Here is a 16,672-nt window from a genome sequence, read left to right on the forward strand (position 1 = left end):
GCCTGTTTTTTTCTGTTTTATAGCCCAGTTGAGTTCATCAATAGCTAAACAATTTTATTTTGGGCAGTAATCAAGTAACAGCTCTTCCCTGACTAGATTGTTATACTCCTAATACCAAATATAACATTTTGTGCAAGCAACTGGGAAGTGTAGATGTTTTTTTTCATTCTGTATGAGTTTGAGTTTCACTGAAAAGGCTGAGCATTCAAAACCTTTCTGTGAGCTATGAGGAAAAAGATTCGTACCACTGACATGTTACAGACAATTTGGTAAGTTTGTTTTTGTGATTATAAAAAGGAGATTTGTAAGCTAATAAGTCATAAGTTCTTTAAACTGAAAAGCCATCTTAGCTTTCTGGAAAGGATGATGTCTAAGTTCTAAACAGAAATAGATACTGGGGTGAGAAGTGGAGCTGTAGAATGGGGAGAGGAAGAAGAACAACTTGTCTTTTCAAAGAGGGATTAAATAGCATCCTTAAGTTGACTTTCCCTACGCATTAGGTCATTGTGAATTAATGATGAAGAAAATCAGAACAGTACTTTTGCTCCCTCCCCTGTTCAGTTAGTAGAGACAGATTAAATTCTTATCAAATGTATGAAAAGTGAATACATAGGGTTTTTACATGCAATGTTAGTTTAGATAAATTCACATAATTTGTCAGACTCAAGAGTGATCTTATCTGATAAACTCATTTATACTGCATCCAAACAATCATTTCTCCAGAGCACAAAAAAAAGACCAAACTAAAAGGAAAACCGAGACATTTGTTAGAAGATGAAAATATTGCTTAAGACTGCGCAAGTTCACTCACATATAGATGTGTCCTGATAATAAAGACATTGCTTTTAAAACTCTTATTTTAAAATATACATAGAAGAAGACCATCTCAGAAAGCGGAGTGTTGCATTTGTCATAGAAACAAATGGAAATGAATTCTGGAGAAACACTTGTTCTGATATTTTTGAAATAGGAGGACAATGACAGAAAGCAAAAGGAGCAGCAAAATCTTAGAGTGCTTTTTGGCAGCCAAGTCATTAGATTTCAGGCAGACTCCATGGAGGATGTGCTGCAGAGGTAGCTGTCTCCAGGAATGTCTGAGAAGAGCGAGTGCATTCTCCTCCAAGGACCTGCCATTTCATAGCCTAAGCAACTAAGAAACTGACCACCAAGTCTGTAAATAAACATGAAGCCCAACATAGGAAGTGGAAAGTCCAAAATATTCAATAATAATGTTAAGACACCTGCATCTAGCAAGATAAAGTATTCCTGAACAGAATCAATGACAGAGCAAGTCCAAAGATGCTAAGTAGGATTTTATAAGCAAAATCAAGACCTTTCCTTATTTTAAAATTAGTTTTAGAATTCTCAGTTTCATATTAGCATAGCAAAATAGAATTAAAAAAATGTTCTATTATTTCAATCATAGCTACTGGAAAAGCACTGATAAAATACTACAAACAGTGATTTTAAGATACTGCAAATTCTGCATTCTTTTAATGCTCAGTGTTCATACAGTAGAGAGATACCAATAAGTATCAAAGTTTATGCTAGCCCAATTTTGAAGACAAAGTCTATATTAAAAAAAAATCCACAACATTTCACTGTTAATCTTTGATTTTATATTACTGAGAATATCAAAACAGGAAACATTACTGCTGCCAATTCAATTGTTTGGTACATAGAATTAAACATGTACCTACTCAGAGCTCAGATTGAGAGCTTGTCTGAAACAGCCTTTTTGTGCAGATATAAACTCCTGCACTAAAGAATAAGAATATTTTTGAAAAGTATTATTTTTTTCATTCCTTCATGACTTTTTTTTTTTGTGGTGTGAGATATCAACTGAGTTTGAGAGAAGAACAGTGCTTTGTTGACATGTTTTTGTGCTGTGCTAATGACAAGCAAATTTGATTATTTTGTCCCATGTAAAATCATCAGTGTGTGAAAGGTCTGTATCATAGAATTACCTTCACTTTTGCTCCTGGGTGCACTGTTGTAGAGAGCAGTGTTAGCTATATGGTGTCAGTGAGGCTGCAGCTCAGTATAAATATGTCTTTTCATTACTTGTCATGGAATCATGTAAACCAGGGAGATGAACAGAAGAAGGAAAAAGGTTTTTGACTCAGATAAAACTGAATACATTACTTAAGTAGTGCAATGAAGCATGTATTTTATTTCATTGATCTAGACATTAGAAGCATGATTATTAAGGTGTCTGGCAGGAACTTAAGTTAACAACTGAAATCATTGTTATCTCTACAATGTCAGTGGATAAAAATAAATCTGTCTTAAATATTTCCAATAAATATATTCATAAAAGCTATATATTCAGACAATTTCCAAACCAAAGATGGTGTTGTTATCCTCAGATGGCAACTAACCACCACCTAGCCATTTGCATTTTTTCCCCTGGTGGTGTGGGGAAAAAAAATCTAAAGGGTAAGAGTAAATTTGTGAGTTGAGATAAACATGGTTTGAGAGGGAAAGTAAAAACTGCACACAGAAGCAAAGCAAAACAAGGAATTAATTCACTGCTTCCTCTGGGCAGATAGGTGTTCACCCACTCCCAAGAAAGTAGGGCTCCATCACACATAATAGCTCATTTGGAAGTCAGAGCCATTAGTTCAAATGTCCCCAACTTCTGCCTTCTCTCCACAGCTTTTATTGTTGAATCAACATCATATGGTCTGGAATACCCCTTTGGTCAGTCAATACAGCTGTCCCAGCTGTGTCTCTTCCCAGCTCTTTGTGTGTTCATCATGTTAGAAGCAGAACAAGCCTTGAATTTGGGTAAACAGTGCTCATTAACAATGAAAACATCACTGTAGTATCAACACTCTCTTAATCACAAATCCAAGATTCAGTCCCATAGTGTAAAGAAAATTAACTCTACCCCAGCCAAAACAATAACAGATCAAGAAGAGAAAGCTTATTTAAAGATGTATGGGAAACCAGTGTTTGAAAGAAAGAGATAAAACTGGAAGATTTTGTGAGGAGGAGGGAATAGTTTCATTCAATTGACCTTGCAGCTGAGAATGCTAAAAAATTCCAGTGTGGGAAAACTCCATTTTTATACCTAATATTGTTCATCCTCTGCCTGCTTTGAGAAGTTGAATACTTGTGGAGAGATAACACATTCAAAGACACACACCTAGCACTCTTTTGTTAGAGTGAGGCAGGCAGCAGTGTCCCCTGCCCCCACCACCACCCCTGCCAGTTTTAACAGGGTGAGCTAACCCTAACAGAACCCCTGTCCCCGTGTGTCTCTGCTGCCTGGTGTTATCAGCAAGGTCACAAAATAAATCTACTCTTTGCATTTTGACTGTGGTTTCATGGTTGCCCTTAGTTACCTGCATGTGTTGAAAAACACAACCAGATAAATTCTTCCTCTAATTTTAATCAATACTTTAATATTAAAATTAAGATGCCATAAAAGACAATCTCACAAATAAGCAAGTACTTACACTTCCTATTTTACCACTTGGTAGAAGGATTACAGAGGACTGATACTATTCAGGGTGAAACATCTGTATAATAAGTAAACATCTATAGTACTTTTCATCTGTTATTGGTTTAAACTCTTCATAAAGGACATATATATTTCAAATGTAAGCATATCAGTATTACAAATTCTAAGTGGAAAGAATTTTGCAGTCTTCTAGTTAAGAATATGCGTGCATGTTAATCACTGTTTGTCCTGGTAACAACAACTATCCCAATTAATGAATCCAAACTTGACCGAAGGTTTGGATTTACTTACAGAAAAAGATGATATCCTTCCCTTAACTTTCAAGGATTTAATTCTTTATTCCATTAGCACCAGTCCATCAGTCCTATCTGGGTTTTGCTTCAGTCAATTAGCTTTCATCATTAGCCCAAACTGTGATTAAATCAGATGAAACCAACTGTTCAGACTGAACACAAGCAGAGTGTTTTGGGCCATAACCATGAATTATGAGCAATGACAATGAGCAGTCTGTGAGAACTGCTCAGGAAAACATCCATTCCTGCTGCTCAGCACTCTGCTATTACTGCCTCTACTACATTTACTTTGACCAAAGAGAAGACTTCTGGAACTCTGGCTCCAAATTTAAACCTTTTATCCAGTCAGGAAACATTATCATATTCATAATAATTTAAGGACTGAGTTACAATTCAGTTCACATCAGAAATGGGCTTACAACCGAGACCATGATCATAAATGGAATTTGGTGTCAAGACAGGCTTGGTAGAAAGTGTGTTTGTTATAAATTCTCATTGAGCTGAACAAAGACATCAGTCCTCAAGTCAGACAACTCTTAGGCTTTGACTCCAGCATTCGGCCCACTATTTAGTCTTAAAAATGTTGGTTTAACAAGTCCTTATCTTTTACAACACCCTTTAACTCACTCCCAATCCTTACAGCAAACTTCAGTACAGAGTACAGGGTAAGAATATGATAGCTGCACTTTGCCAAGACAAAGCAAGGGAGGAGAGAAATAAAGACAGAAAAGAGAGAAAGAGAAGAAAGAAGATCACCAGTCCTTAGATAATGCACTGATCCAGCTGCATGGATGGTCCAGATTTGTGGTCAACAGGTGTGGGTGGAGGAAAGGAGAGAGAAAGGGACATATCCACTTCCTTTTTTAGTTTACCTGGTGCATGCCTACTAAGTAAAATAGTTTTTTCACACCATTCATGTTACATTGTTCATGCACAGACAGCCCTTTAGAGCTCTCCAGGAAATGAGTCGGAGGGGGAGGGAGTTGATGCAGGCACATTGAGCACAAGCTTCAATGCAGAAATAGAAGGAAGAAGGCTCAGAACAGGACTGCCCCATCTCCCCAGGACCCTCTCATCCATTAATGCTTTCCTGACTAAACAGGCAGAACATTTGAGGCAAAACCTGTTTACATATGCCTGATCCTCCACATACGGACTGAGGTACAATATTATCAGTTATTTATCACTTTTTGCAGGATAAAGTCCTGTGGAATTATTTTCATCATTTGGACATTTGGATTTGTTGTCAACAAAACATAATTGCAAATGTGGCCCCATAAAATGGACAAACTGCTATAACTCTTCGGCACCTGAAATCATACTGTGATTGCAAGTGCATAGTATAGAAAAAAATGGAAATGACAAAGAAAGAAGAGAAGATAGAAAATAGAGAATTCCTTTTAAATAATGAAATGCACAAATTGACAGAAAGCACAAAAACTTGGTGTGACTATGCTGCAATTAAGGATTAACTACAGAACTACAGAAATTACAGGAAGCTTACAAAAATGCACTACTTTCATATACATTTACATTGCTTTTCTGATGGCTTTTTCCCTTCCAGTTAGATTTTTATGGTGTAGTTTCTTGTAATCCCAGTGTGGGGCAGCAAAAGTCAGAAAACTGAATCTAGTCTCTCAATGAAAACTTCAGCAGAAAAGTGTGTCTTAAGCACATACAGCCTACAATGTGAGCTTCCAGAGTTTCCTGAGTACCAGGGACATGCTACAGAAGAAGCAATTGAGAATTGTACACAAAAATTAGGAATCTGAAATACTCACACTAAAAATGTTTTTACATTTAAGTCTCTTCTGCTATATATGTTGTTGAAAGATATTTATAATAATTAATAAGTTCAGCTTTTAGTGTATTAGATTCTATTAATAATTTCTCCCCCATGAAAACTCTTACGTGTATTCGAAATAGTTGTTTCCTTTTTACAGCCTTTCATTGTTAGTAGAATAAACAATTTGTGAATTTGCATGATGAATAAAATAATTTTTTTAATTCCTGTCATAGTTTTCCAGAAAACTACTTCTGTTCCTTAAGGGATTACAGTAACTTAGATATTGAGTTATTTGAATGGAGGGGGAAAATAGATGAGAGTGAAAGGAATTGTTTATATAATTTAATTTCACCCACAAAATAAACTGCAGTGTGTTTCAGGAGAGAAAAAGAAGAAAATCAGGATAAGTTATAGTACACAAGCAATCTAGAAAACAGGTGTATTCAATGAAAAAAATCTGTCCTATTTCTATATCTACTTCATGTGTTTCAACTTGTCTAAATCTTCTACCAAAGGGTCAGATGTGTCCTACAACAGAATTTGAGAAAACAGCAGAAATCTACTATTAAAAAAAGCTACAGCCCACGTTATTTTACAGTAGACGCCATGTGAAAGACACAAAATGAAAAACTATTCCTATCAGGGGGCAGTGTTGTTGAAAAGAAATGGCATTCGGAAAAAGTAACTATTGAGAATATGATCATAAGGAAAATTTTCATTTCCAATCTTAGGTTTAGCAAGTGTGTTGAGCAAGGAAATATTGAACATATAAGAACAATGAAAGCGGAAATGTCATGCTGGGTACCAAATATATTTGTTTAAATACAAAGTTTGTTTCAGATTATTGCAAATTAATGAGGTTTTTTTCCTCTTTCAAATAACATGTATTTAAACACTCAAAAAACCAATGTTCTGATAAGCAGGGATCTGTTTGATATAGCTTGGGGCATTCTACCAGGTCCAGACCTTGTCTCATATACTCATATATAGGGGTAGTGTCTCGGTAATAGCAAAAATGCAAACTTCTTTAACAAAATACTTTTGTTTTGGTCTGATTTTCTTTCCGATGTATTATTTAATGGACACAAAACAAAGCCATCAGCTCCAGCTGAAGAGCACAAACACAGTATGTTTAAATACCTCCCATTGACATTGAAATGCAGTCAATCAATGTATCTGTTTATAGATACATCTTGCTATTCACTGTTGAATGATAACAATTTAAACAAAAACATTATATTGTATCTTAAGAAATCTGCCTGAAAAAACCCAGCATAGTTTAGGTATAGACATCTTTAACAAACAGGTTGTAACAATTAATTTTGGGCATTTGCTAGCAACTATAATGCTTGCCTGAGAAAACAACAAACGTCTGCCTTGAAAAGGATGATTTGTCCTTATGTCATGTGTATTTTCTGACAAGGCAAAAGTCAATATTGGTCGAGTAAGCCTCCTCCTATAAACTCATATAGACTATTCATCAACTGTATCAATCCTTAATGTTAGTCTCCAAAGGTATATATTAACAAAATAAATGAATAAATGTACTTTATTAGCATTTCCATGAGTAGCATCAAATACCTGAGTATGAGTTACAGCCATGTTTCTGTTTAACAACCATTATTGTAACAGAATATTTTTAGCATTATTATAACACACAATCTCCAAAACTTCTACACTTTGCACTATAGCTAGTTGCAATGCAAGAAAATTCTATATTATAGAATAGGTAGTGAAGTGCAATACACAATAAGTAAAATACTGCAGCTGCACAACAAAAGTAAAGCTCTAGAATCTGACTATACAAAGATCCTGCACCAAGATACAATGGCTATAAAATTAAAAACTAATGAAGATAAATATGTGGTCTGTCAAAGAACTGATGAAAACTGATGATACGAAATATTTTTCTACACACTGAAGAATACTTAAAGGGTGTTTAGAGAAATATATAAGATAACTAAAGACAAATAAATAAATAAAAGGAAACAATAAAAGCAAAGCAGAACCCAAACATATTCATAATGATTGAAGTATGAAAACTTGGTAAATTGATGATAAGAGCTGTAACACTCTCTTTTTAATCTTCATATATTTTAAAGAGAATGATAACGTCTCTAAAGGGAACATGAGAGACAATGTACAAAAATTTGTTAAACTCCTGGAAATGAGAATGAGGTCTCTATGTAGAAAGGAGCTGCTGGACCACTATCTTGATCTCCTCTAAATAATAATGTAATTATTACAGGCAGTTTGTATAGTGAATCCTATGTTTTCAGGACCAAGAAAGACTATGCTTTCTGAGAACAACTGGAACAGCTGGAAGCAGACTGAGAATAAAAGCCCTATACTCTATACCAGTATTGATTCAAATACATACCTACCACCTACCCTCACAATGGCCAGGAGGACACAACTGTGATGCTGAGCAAATGATTACTGGAATAAGCATGTTCAAGAGTAAAATATCATTGTAAAATTTTCACTTTTATGTTAAAAGAATATTAATTAGTTCTTGCTTAAACATTTATTTAAGGGGTATACCAGGGATGAGTCTATGGTTTTTTTTAATGCAAAGAAAATGGGCTGCACTAACAGCTTGAAATAATTGGTGTGAGCCACATGGATAATCACACCTTAGAGAAGGGTTTGAGGACTGTCTTTTTATTACTATTCAGGATTAAGCACTACCATTTTCAAATGTACCAGTCTGATCAAAGGGTTGAAAAATGCAGTCAGTGGCTGAATAGATAGATATATCTCTATTAATTGAGTTAATACCATTTAAATACCACTATTGATAAATGTGTTCTTATCAAACTGTCTTGAATGCCTTAACATTGTCTATTAGTCAATCAGTGTAAATATAAAAAGAGAAAGCACATTTCCCAAAGAGTAGGTCCTAAGAAACATGTATGTCTATATTTAAATCCAAGAGGTTTATTCTCTGTGATATGAGGTGAAGGTTCCTTTCATCCACAAGGAAAGGGATCAGAGTAAGAGCATTTCAATGGTACATGGAACTACTTATTAAGAGGGTAGAATGAAGGGGATCCAAACTACAGGTTTGTTACATTTCTTTTGAAAGGCATTATGCATGAAGGATGAAACATTAGTTCATTGTCTTATGGCAATTATAATTTCAGTTCCACTTGAAACAAGCTTCTGTAGTGTCTCAATATTTTTTAATTGAAAGGCAGAATTATATTCATCTGCCTTGTTTTGAAGTGGTGCTCAAAAACAAGGTATGAAATGGACAAAAACTGACAATCAGTGGAGGCAACCTTTGAAGAGCTGGTCCCCTACTTTCATTTCTCCTGCTTGCCTCTGGGCAGCAGCATTTGTGAATAACTTATTTCTTTGTCTGGTTCAATAGATCAGTATTGCACGGTGAGGGCACACCAGAGTACATTGCCTGGCTGTAACCTTTTTATGATCAGCAAAAGCTTGTTTGCCTGGTGAGCATCCAAAAGAAGTTTAAAAACAAGCATGTTTATATATGCATCAAACCAAATCCTGGGACAAAACATAAGGACCCGTTTCAAATGTCACTTATAACTCTGCTTGCTGCCTTCAGTGAAACCATTCCTGGTTTGGTCCCATGTGATATTACAGCACTGTGAACTTTAATACATCACTGTGGAAGGTACTCACTCTCTGTGCTAAAATGAATCTCCCTGCAGGCATGCTTAAGGCTCTTTTGCTTTAAGCTTCTCTAGTATTCACCTTAAAACCTGCAGTGCTATTGCCCATACCAAACTTGCTTCTAAATCATCACCAGTAAGAGCATAAAAGATAAAGAGACTTTATCTTTTATAAAAAATAAATATTATCTTATGTGTGCTGGAATAAAGTCTTTTATTTTTAAGAATTTTGCTGTCAAATGAGATTTGACAGAATAACAGATTTTTTTTAAATACTAAAATATAGCAAAACATCTGTGCTGCGCCTCTGTCTTTAATTTCTTCACTACAATGGAAACACTGTAGAACAGAAAATACTTTTTTTTTTTTGGTTTGGGGATTTTCTGGGGGTTGGGGTTTTTATACAAATTACTCCTCAGAGATTTAATTTTTTTTTTTAATGACACAATCCTGCTGATTGTTTTTGAGAAACTAGAAACCACTTCCAAGACTTGAAACCATAATGTCATAAACCATCATAATTTTGAGAAAAGTCTACTGAAAAGTAAATCCTTCAGGAAAATAAAGCACATGCTTTACAGATTTTCTTCTTGGACTGTGCCAAGTTGTCATATCTGAATAAACAGATTTTTGTATGCAGTTCTCTGGTGAGCAGTATGACTAGTTGTTAACTGACATCTGTCATTCAAATACTAATGAAAACTATAACCATTAGAGACAGTGGAGATTTAAAACTAATTTAATCTTACAAATAGAATAGGCAAAAAGAGACATATATTTTATGCACAGATTTTTCTACATTTCTGTGATTAACACCATGTCCACTAATGAAAACTAAAACTGAAAATACTGCTCAGTTAAGTATTCCTGCAAACTGAGCACACATAAGAGTACATATCCCTTTTAGTGTGAAACAGTGATATTGGGAATACTAAATAACTGGAAATGTGATATTTTGCAAAGCAAGAAAAATATTACATCCAGTTCCAGGTCCCCAACATAGGAAAGGCAACCTGTCGGAGCAAGTCCAGAGGATGACCACCAAGACTGTTAGAGAGATGGAAAACCTCTCTTATTACAGCCCAAGGAAAGGCTGAGAAAATTCGGGCTGCTCAGCCTGGAAAAGAGAAGGCTTTGGGGTGACCTAACTGTGGCCTTCCAGTACCTGAAGGGAGGCTACAAGAAAGGTGCAAAGGGACAATTTACAGGAGCCTGTAGTATCAGAGGAAATGGATGCAAACTGATTAAGCATAGGTTTAGTCCAGATATTAGAAAGAAGTTCTTTACTGTGAGACGCTGTTAGAGGTTGCCCAGAGAAGTTGTAGGTGCACCATCCCTTGGAGTGTTCTAAACCAAATTGGACGAGGCCCTGAACAAGCTGGTTTAGCGAAAGGCTACCCCCACCCTCCTGCTGCCATGGCATGGGAATTGCAATTAGATGATCTTTAAGGACTCTTCCAGCTCAAACCATTCTATATTCCATGACAATACCTGATGCAAATTACCAGAAAAATTATTTCTTTTCTGTTTTAGAGTAAAAACATTAGAAAAAAAATTTACATATCTTGCAAGTAATTTAGTAATTTAATGCATGACACAGCAGCTCAATGCAATAAAGAAACTGCTTAAAAAACAGCTGACACCAGAAGTAAATTTTAAACCATTCTCTCAGTGAGACCACGTCCTTTACTCTCAATAGCTTGTTTACCTTGATATTCGTCCCAGTATAACCAGAAACCTACAATGAAGGAGACAAAAAATCTAATATCTTTTCACTTTGGCCTTGAGAACATCTGTGATAATCAAGGGTGGACATACCCATTAATAAAATCTTCTGACAGTAAAACACCTATAAAACTGAACTTAGTAGAAAGATTCCTTGATTAATGTGATGCATATACTACAGATTAATCAAGGAAAGGTTTCCAGTATATTAATTCAACTGCCATCTCACATGTACTTATCATACATTCTAATGGCAACCAGCTCGCTAGATATTATCAGGAGTTTGACATTTTCTCTAATTGCTTATGAAGTTGATGGAAATTTAATTTTGATGAAGTCACTTCCTAGCACAGAAAAATACTACTTGTCTGTAAAATATTCTTCAACCCACTTTTTCTTACCAAACAGACAATAGGTGTTTTGTGGATCAGTGCTCTCTGCATCAAGATCTGTGCTCTTTTTGAGTAATTTGATAACTTTCTCTACAATCTGTAGCTACTTCACCACAAGGATGCTTTTATGGGAATGCATCGTGGGATTGGTTCCCAGAAAATGAGATAGGCACAGTGACAGCATTAATGTCATTTATGTGCCATTTTACAAATTGAAATAAGCAAGATATCCCTACATTTCATATTAGATGAAGACCTACTTCTCCCCATCATGCAAAATCTTTAACACTGGAAAATATGATTTAGTAATGCATAAAAGCATAAGATTTAAGATCTTAGTTACTTTATTAGGCTGAGGAGAGATACCAGAACACCAGTTTCAATTAAAGTCTCCTGTGTCAGTTGATTGCATCAGGTTGTTGATTTAAAAAAAAAAAAAACAAAAACAAAAACAAAAAAAACCACCAAAATTTCTAACATAATAATTTCAAATTAGAATTATCATTACCATTTGCTTCTTGAACAGGAAGAAATAGCAGTGTCTTTTTTTTTGTTTGTTTGGCTTTTTTTTTTTTTTAATTAAGTAACTGGCCTAAGGCTCTTTCCTGAGTGTAACAGTAGCACATTTTGCTCTAGCCATTTTAATGATAGATGCAGATGACTAGTGGGTTGTGTTTTTGTTTTGTTTTGTTTTGTTTTGTTTTGTTTTGTTTTGTTTTTCCCAACTGTGGATAAGATAGAACAAGTAGAAACAAATTACTGATTGCACACAAACAAAATAAATTTTTAGAAGTAATTTCATTTCTCGCTCAAAATATAGTATCAGTGGAACGTGTCTGGAAATTACCTAAGTGACTTGTTCTGACATATATTAAAGTAAAGCAAACATTTCTATGTGACCTTTTTGCTTTAAGTTTCACAGAGTGTATATTAAAAGCAATCATAAAAAGGTCAGCACTAAAATGAACCATTGCAAATATTCTCAGAATTAAGAATTTCTGCTGACCCAAACCATTTTGTTGCTTTACAGCTCACAAATATATCTTATTTCAGTTTCATTTCATGTGTCACCTCACATGACTGAACAATAAAACACTATGAGGGTTTTAAACTCAGAAGAGCATGGATAGGGCCTGATATCCATGAAGCTCAAGGAGGAAAGCAGGATATGACTGAACTTAGCTTTTGCAAATAAGCTGACTTCATCTCAGCACAAGGGAGAGAAGTCTTTGCTTCAGGTAAACACCTACCAACAATTTAATGCATCAACTGGTAGCTCCTTGAGTTCATTTAAAGATGGTGAATATTTTCCTGAGTTGCTTGAGCTAGCACAGAGGGGTAGGGTGAATACATGATTCATCCCAAAACAGAAGACAAAACTAGACAACAGGCAAAGATACGTCAGAGAAAACAATGGGCTTGAGCTGTCTTCAACCCATGTATTTCTTCCTGACAAAGGTGGACACCCAGTATTGTGATGGTGAGCATTTATAGTGGTTCGTAGGGAAGTCACATTGTGATTGAGCAGGAAATTAAAACTGCCATATTGCTAATTATATACTTACATTTGCCATTTGGATTGTGTTATCAATATATATTTTACATTGTTCTGCTAAATGAAAAATCCTATATGTGAAATATCTTCAAATACATAAATACTACATTAAACATTGCAGCTTCCATGCATGGAGTATCTAAATGAGCTTGGCCAGTAAGTATTGGACTCTGACAACTCAGGACAGGCATCTTTTTTCCCAGAAGCTACAAAAGTTCTCAGTTCTCCAGCCCATCTGTGGGACAAAGATTAGTAAATTTGTAACTTGAGTGAGAAACATTGTGAAGCTCAGGTCTGCCTTTTACAGAAACTCTTTACTTTCTAAAATATAAGCTACTAAGTAGCATTAAATCCCTACAGTTAGGTTTATCATCTTTCAAACAAGAACAGATCATTCAAATAAATGAATTTTAGTTCTGGAATGTCACAGATTACAACAAAAGACATTAAAAACAAATTTTTCACACACTAGCCTTTTCCTCCAGATGTGCTGGTAGTACAACAGCTTTCCAGGATTTCCTGACTTGCAACAGAAAACACACAGTGACCCCTGTGGCTTTTTATTCACTGTCCCACTATTTCCAAAAGATGGTAGTCTTTGCTTCTTACTACTCCTCTTAGAGCTCTACAAGAAGTGACCCCCACCCCCACTGAATCCAGGGGACACACTGTCCAAAGACAGTTTCATTCCACACCAGGTCAACACTTTGGACAAACCAAGGGGCAGCTTTTCTTCCCATTTTCCAGCCTTCACCTTTAATTAAACATTGCATGTGACACACAGGTAAACCGTGTGAAAATACAGCATGCAGTTACACCACTCAATTTCTATCTTCCCTCTGCAAGAAAAGATCTTGCAGATGTAACAGAGGCAAAGTCCCTAAAACATGTATCTCAACAAAAGAAAAAAAAAATTATCTGGTTGTTCACTCCATATAACATATAAAATATAACCCTCAGCACAAAGTCTACCACAATCCTCACAGTGATTGTCTTTCTTCTTTTGCCTATTTTCTCTGCACAGTGATAATTTTTCATCTTCTCCAAAACTTGTTAGCTTTCATATTCCTGAAATTCAGAAATATTTTGAAGTTTATTCATCTCACTCAATTCTTTCTGACTGCCTCTCCAGTTGCAGACAGAAGTAGGGAGGCATGACATCTCCAGTATTCAATCCCAGTGAGAACAAAGACAAAGACTTCTAGGACTGATTTGTATCTACAAAATAATGTGACACATGTTTTTGCCCACCTGGGTGCCCCTCATTAAAATTACTCATCTTTTATCTTGCTTCCCAGCACTATTATCTTTGTATATCACATTCTGCATGGTGTCCAGCAGATTGAATCCTATCGAGTACTGCTTTGTCAGTGATATGATTCAGATGGACTCCTGCTCACACACACAGCTTTCTGTGTAGGGAAGTCTTTCTAGAATTAAAATACATTGATTACCTCCATAGCCTTCTTTGGGTCTATCATTTGAGGATGCACAAGGATTTTCTTAGTTTCTGTGTCCCTGAAGCACTGCCCTTCTTTCTCTAATTCATAAATCTTTGTGATGTCTAACTGATTTTCTGCAGTTTGATTGGTGTGTTTTTCCTTCCTCTAGTTAAAGTTCCTCAAATTCATGGTTTAAAAGTATGGAAGATAAAGGATTTGTTTTTATTTGTCCCCATGGTTTAAGACATAGATTCACTTTATTTGTTCCTTGTTTATAGCTGGCAGGGATCAGCTTTCCCATGCTTAGGCCAAGTCCCTTTCTTTTCAGCCTCAAACAGTACTTTAGCTTCAAAATGCTTTAGTTGAGGTCCCTCTTTTCCTATGTGCTTTTGCTTATTTGTTCAGCAGAACTCATCCTGTACTAAACTACCCATATTTTGCTCCTTTCTATATTGTTGCAAGGTGTTCAGATTAACCTGGGACTGACAAATTAAAGAAAAAAATTTGTCCAGGGATTTTTCCAGCAGGGGTTTGAATGTGCCTAATTTTCCTCTCTCACCATGCTGTGAAGCTCCACCAATTGTCTGTTTTCCTTCTGAAATTAGTGGGTGCTGACTGGCATGCTCTACTTGCTGCTTTCCTCTAGAACCCTTGTTATTTATTTTTTTTGAATCCTTGACCATCACACCTATTTGCTTTTTATATGGTTTTCCCATCACTCGTTTTCTGGTCTCTGGAGCTTTTCATTTACTCTAGCTTTTCCTCATCTTGTCAGCTGTCTTCTTGCCAGTCTTGATAGTTTCCTGTCTTGAAAGGAAAATGAGAAAATAACTCCCTTGAATGTCACAGAGTACATCTCTTCTATATCTGTTCTCAGTAAAATAATTCTGTCCTGCTGAACTCTTAAACTTCAAGAAAATTGAAAGTGTCTTAGCTTTCTTTCAAATAAATATTACACCTAGAAATCTCCCACTGCACAACTCATGGCTTTCAACAGGTACGGAATCCTCTTAAAGGTATGGGATTCTCCACCAAGTCATCTGAAATTATGAGATTAGAGAGAATTAACGCCTTAAAGATTTTAAGGGTATTTTAGAAAGTATGCCTTAAATTGGGAAGTAAGTAACTTTTACTGAACTAAGCACAAGATTCAGAAAAAGAACTTAAAAAATTACAAAATGAATAATGACAAAATCTGTTATTGAAATATTTTATACAAATTTGTCTTGTTCTCGAAAAGAAAAGGAAAAGAAAAGAAAAGAAAAGAAAAGAAAAGAAAAGAAAAGAAAAGAAAAGAAAAGAAAAGAAAAGAAAAGAAAAGAAAAGAAAAGAAAAGAAAAGAAAAGAAATCACAAAACTACAGATTTTCAGTTTAGAAGATGTTTGCATATTTTGTGAAATCTTCAATTTAGAAGAGTCTGGACCCATGCAGTTCCAAATTTCAGACAAGCAGTGGCCCAATTATGCAGTGCAATTTGGTGCTCTTATGAAGAAACAAGAACGTGAGAATAGCCTGGTAACTGACTTAAAGTAACAGAGTAAATATGAACATTGCATACTGATTTTAAATTCATGTATTGTAAGGAAATAGACAAGTGCTTGATAATAAATTTACAACAGTAAAACAGTATTCTATGTGTGTTTTTCAACCCATTAAACCTTCTCCTTCCAGAAGTGCATCTCTTGCTTAGTTCTTGAACAACAGACATCTGTGTATGACTGCTGTCTCCATGTTACTGATTCTGTTTTTATAGTCTGAAATTACTTGCTTTTATCTTTTCCAAAAACTGACACAAAGAAAAAGCATTCAAAAATATAAGACTGTAGAGTATACTTGTTAGCAGCTACAAAATTGATACTGCATTTATAAAAAACAAGAAGACAGGTAAAATTTTCCTAATGCAAGTGTCATAACTGTCTTTTTCTGAGTGTCTCTATTGCCACAGTATCAATTAATAGAAATGGTATCCCAGTGAAACACCTCACTCAAGTAGAAGGGTTAAAATAATAATTCAGACAGAACAAACTAAAATAACACAACACAAAGAAGTCAAGTATCTGTCATTTGCAAGCAATGTCAGTGCTATGATCTAACACTTCTTCCTGTTTCCTTATAAAGCAGCCAAAGGATATGTCAAGCAGTCAAATGCAAAAAAACCACTCACTGTAAGCAAGGGAAGGAAACAAAGTCTGAGAGGAAAAAAAAAAACCAACAAACAAAAAAACAAACCCAAAACTGAACAACCCCCGAAATAACATGAAGTAATTCACCTCATAGCTATCTACTGCAATCTTACATTAAATTCAAACAAAATTTAGATATCCAAGAAAAAGAAGGAAAACCTGCAAGGTGGTTGGTTACTGAG

At 35.3% G+C, this 16,672-nt stretch overlaps 1 long non-coding RNA gene across 2 annotated transcripts in view; it reads right to left on the reverse strand.

Annotated features, from left to right (window-relative positions):
- LOC135304713 (uncharacterized) overlaps positions 1–16,672 on the reverse strand; it is a 149,110-nt gene that overhangs the window by 120,315 nt on the left and 12,123 nt on the right. Inside the window, exon 3 of one of the 2 annotated variants that reach the window (XR_010365989.1) lies at positions 11,859–15,113. The exons of the other annotated variant lie outside the window; for it this stretch is intronic. This is a non-coding gene — a long non-coding RNA (uncharacterized LOC135304713). Of the gene's footprint in view, positions 1–11,858; positions 15,114–16,672 lie in introns of those variants that run through there. 2 annotated transcript variants of the gene reach the window in all.

Source organism: Passer domesticus, chromosome 1 (genome assembly GCF_036417665.1).
Source record: "Passer domesticus isolate bPasDom1 chromosome 1, bPasDom1.hap1, whole genome shotgun sequence".
In the NCBI taxonomy this organism is placed as follows: domain Eukaryota; kingdom Metazoa; phylum Chordata; class Aves; order Passeriformes; family Passeridae; genus Passer; species Passer domesticus.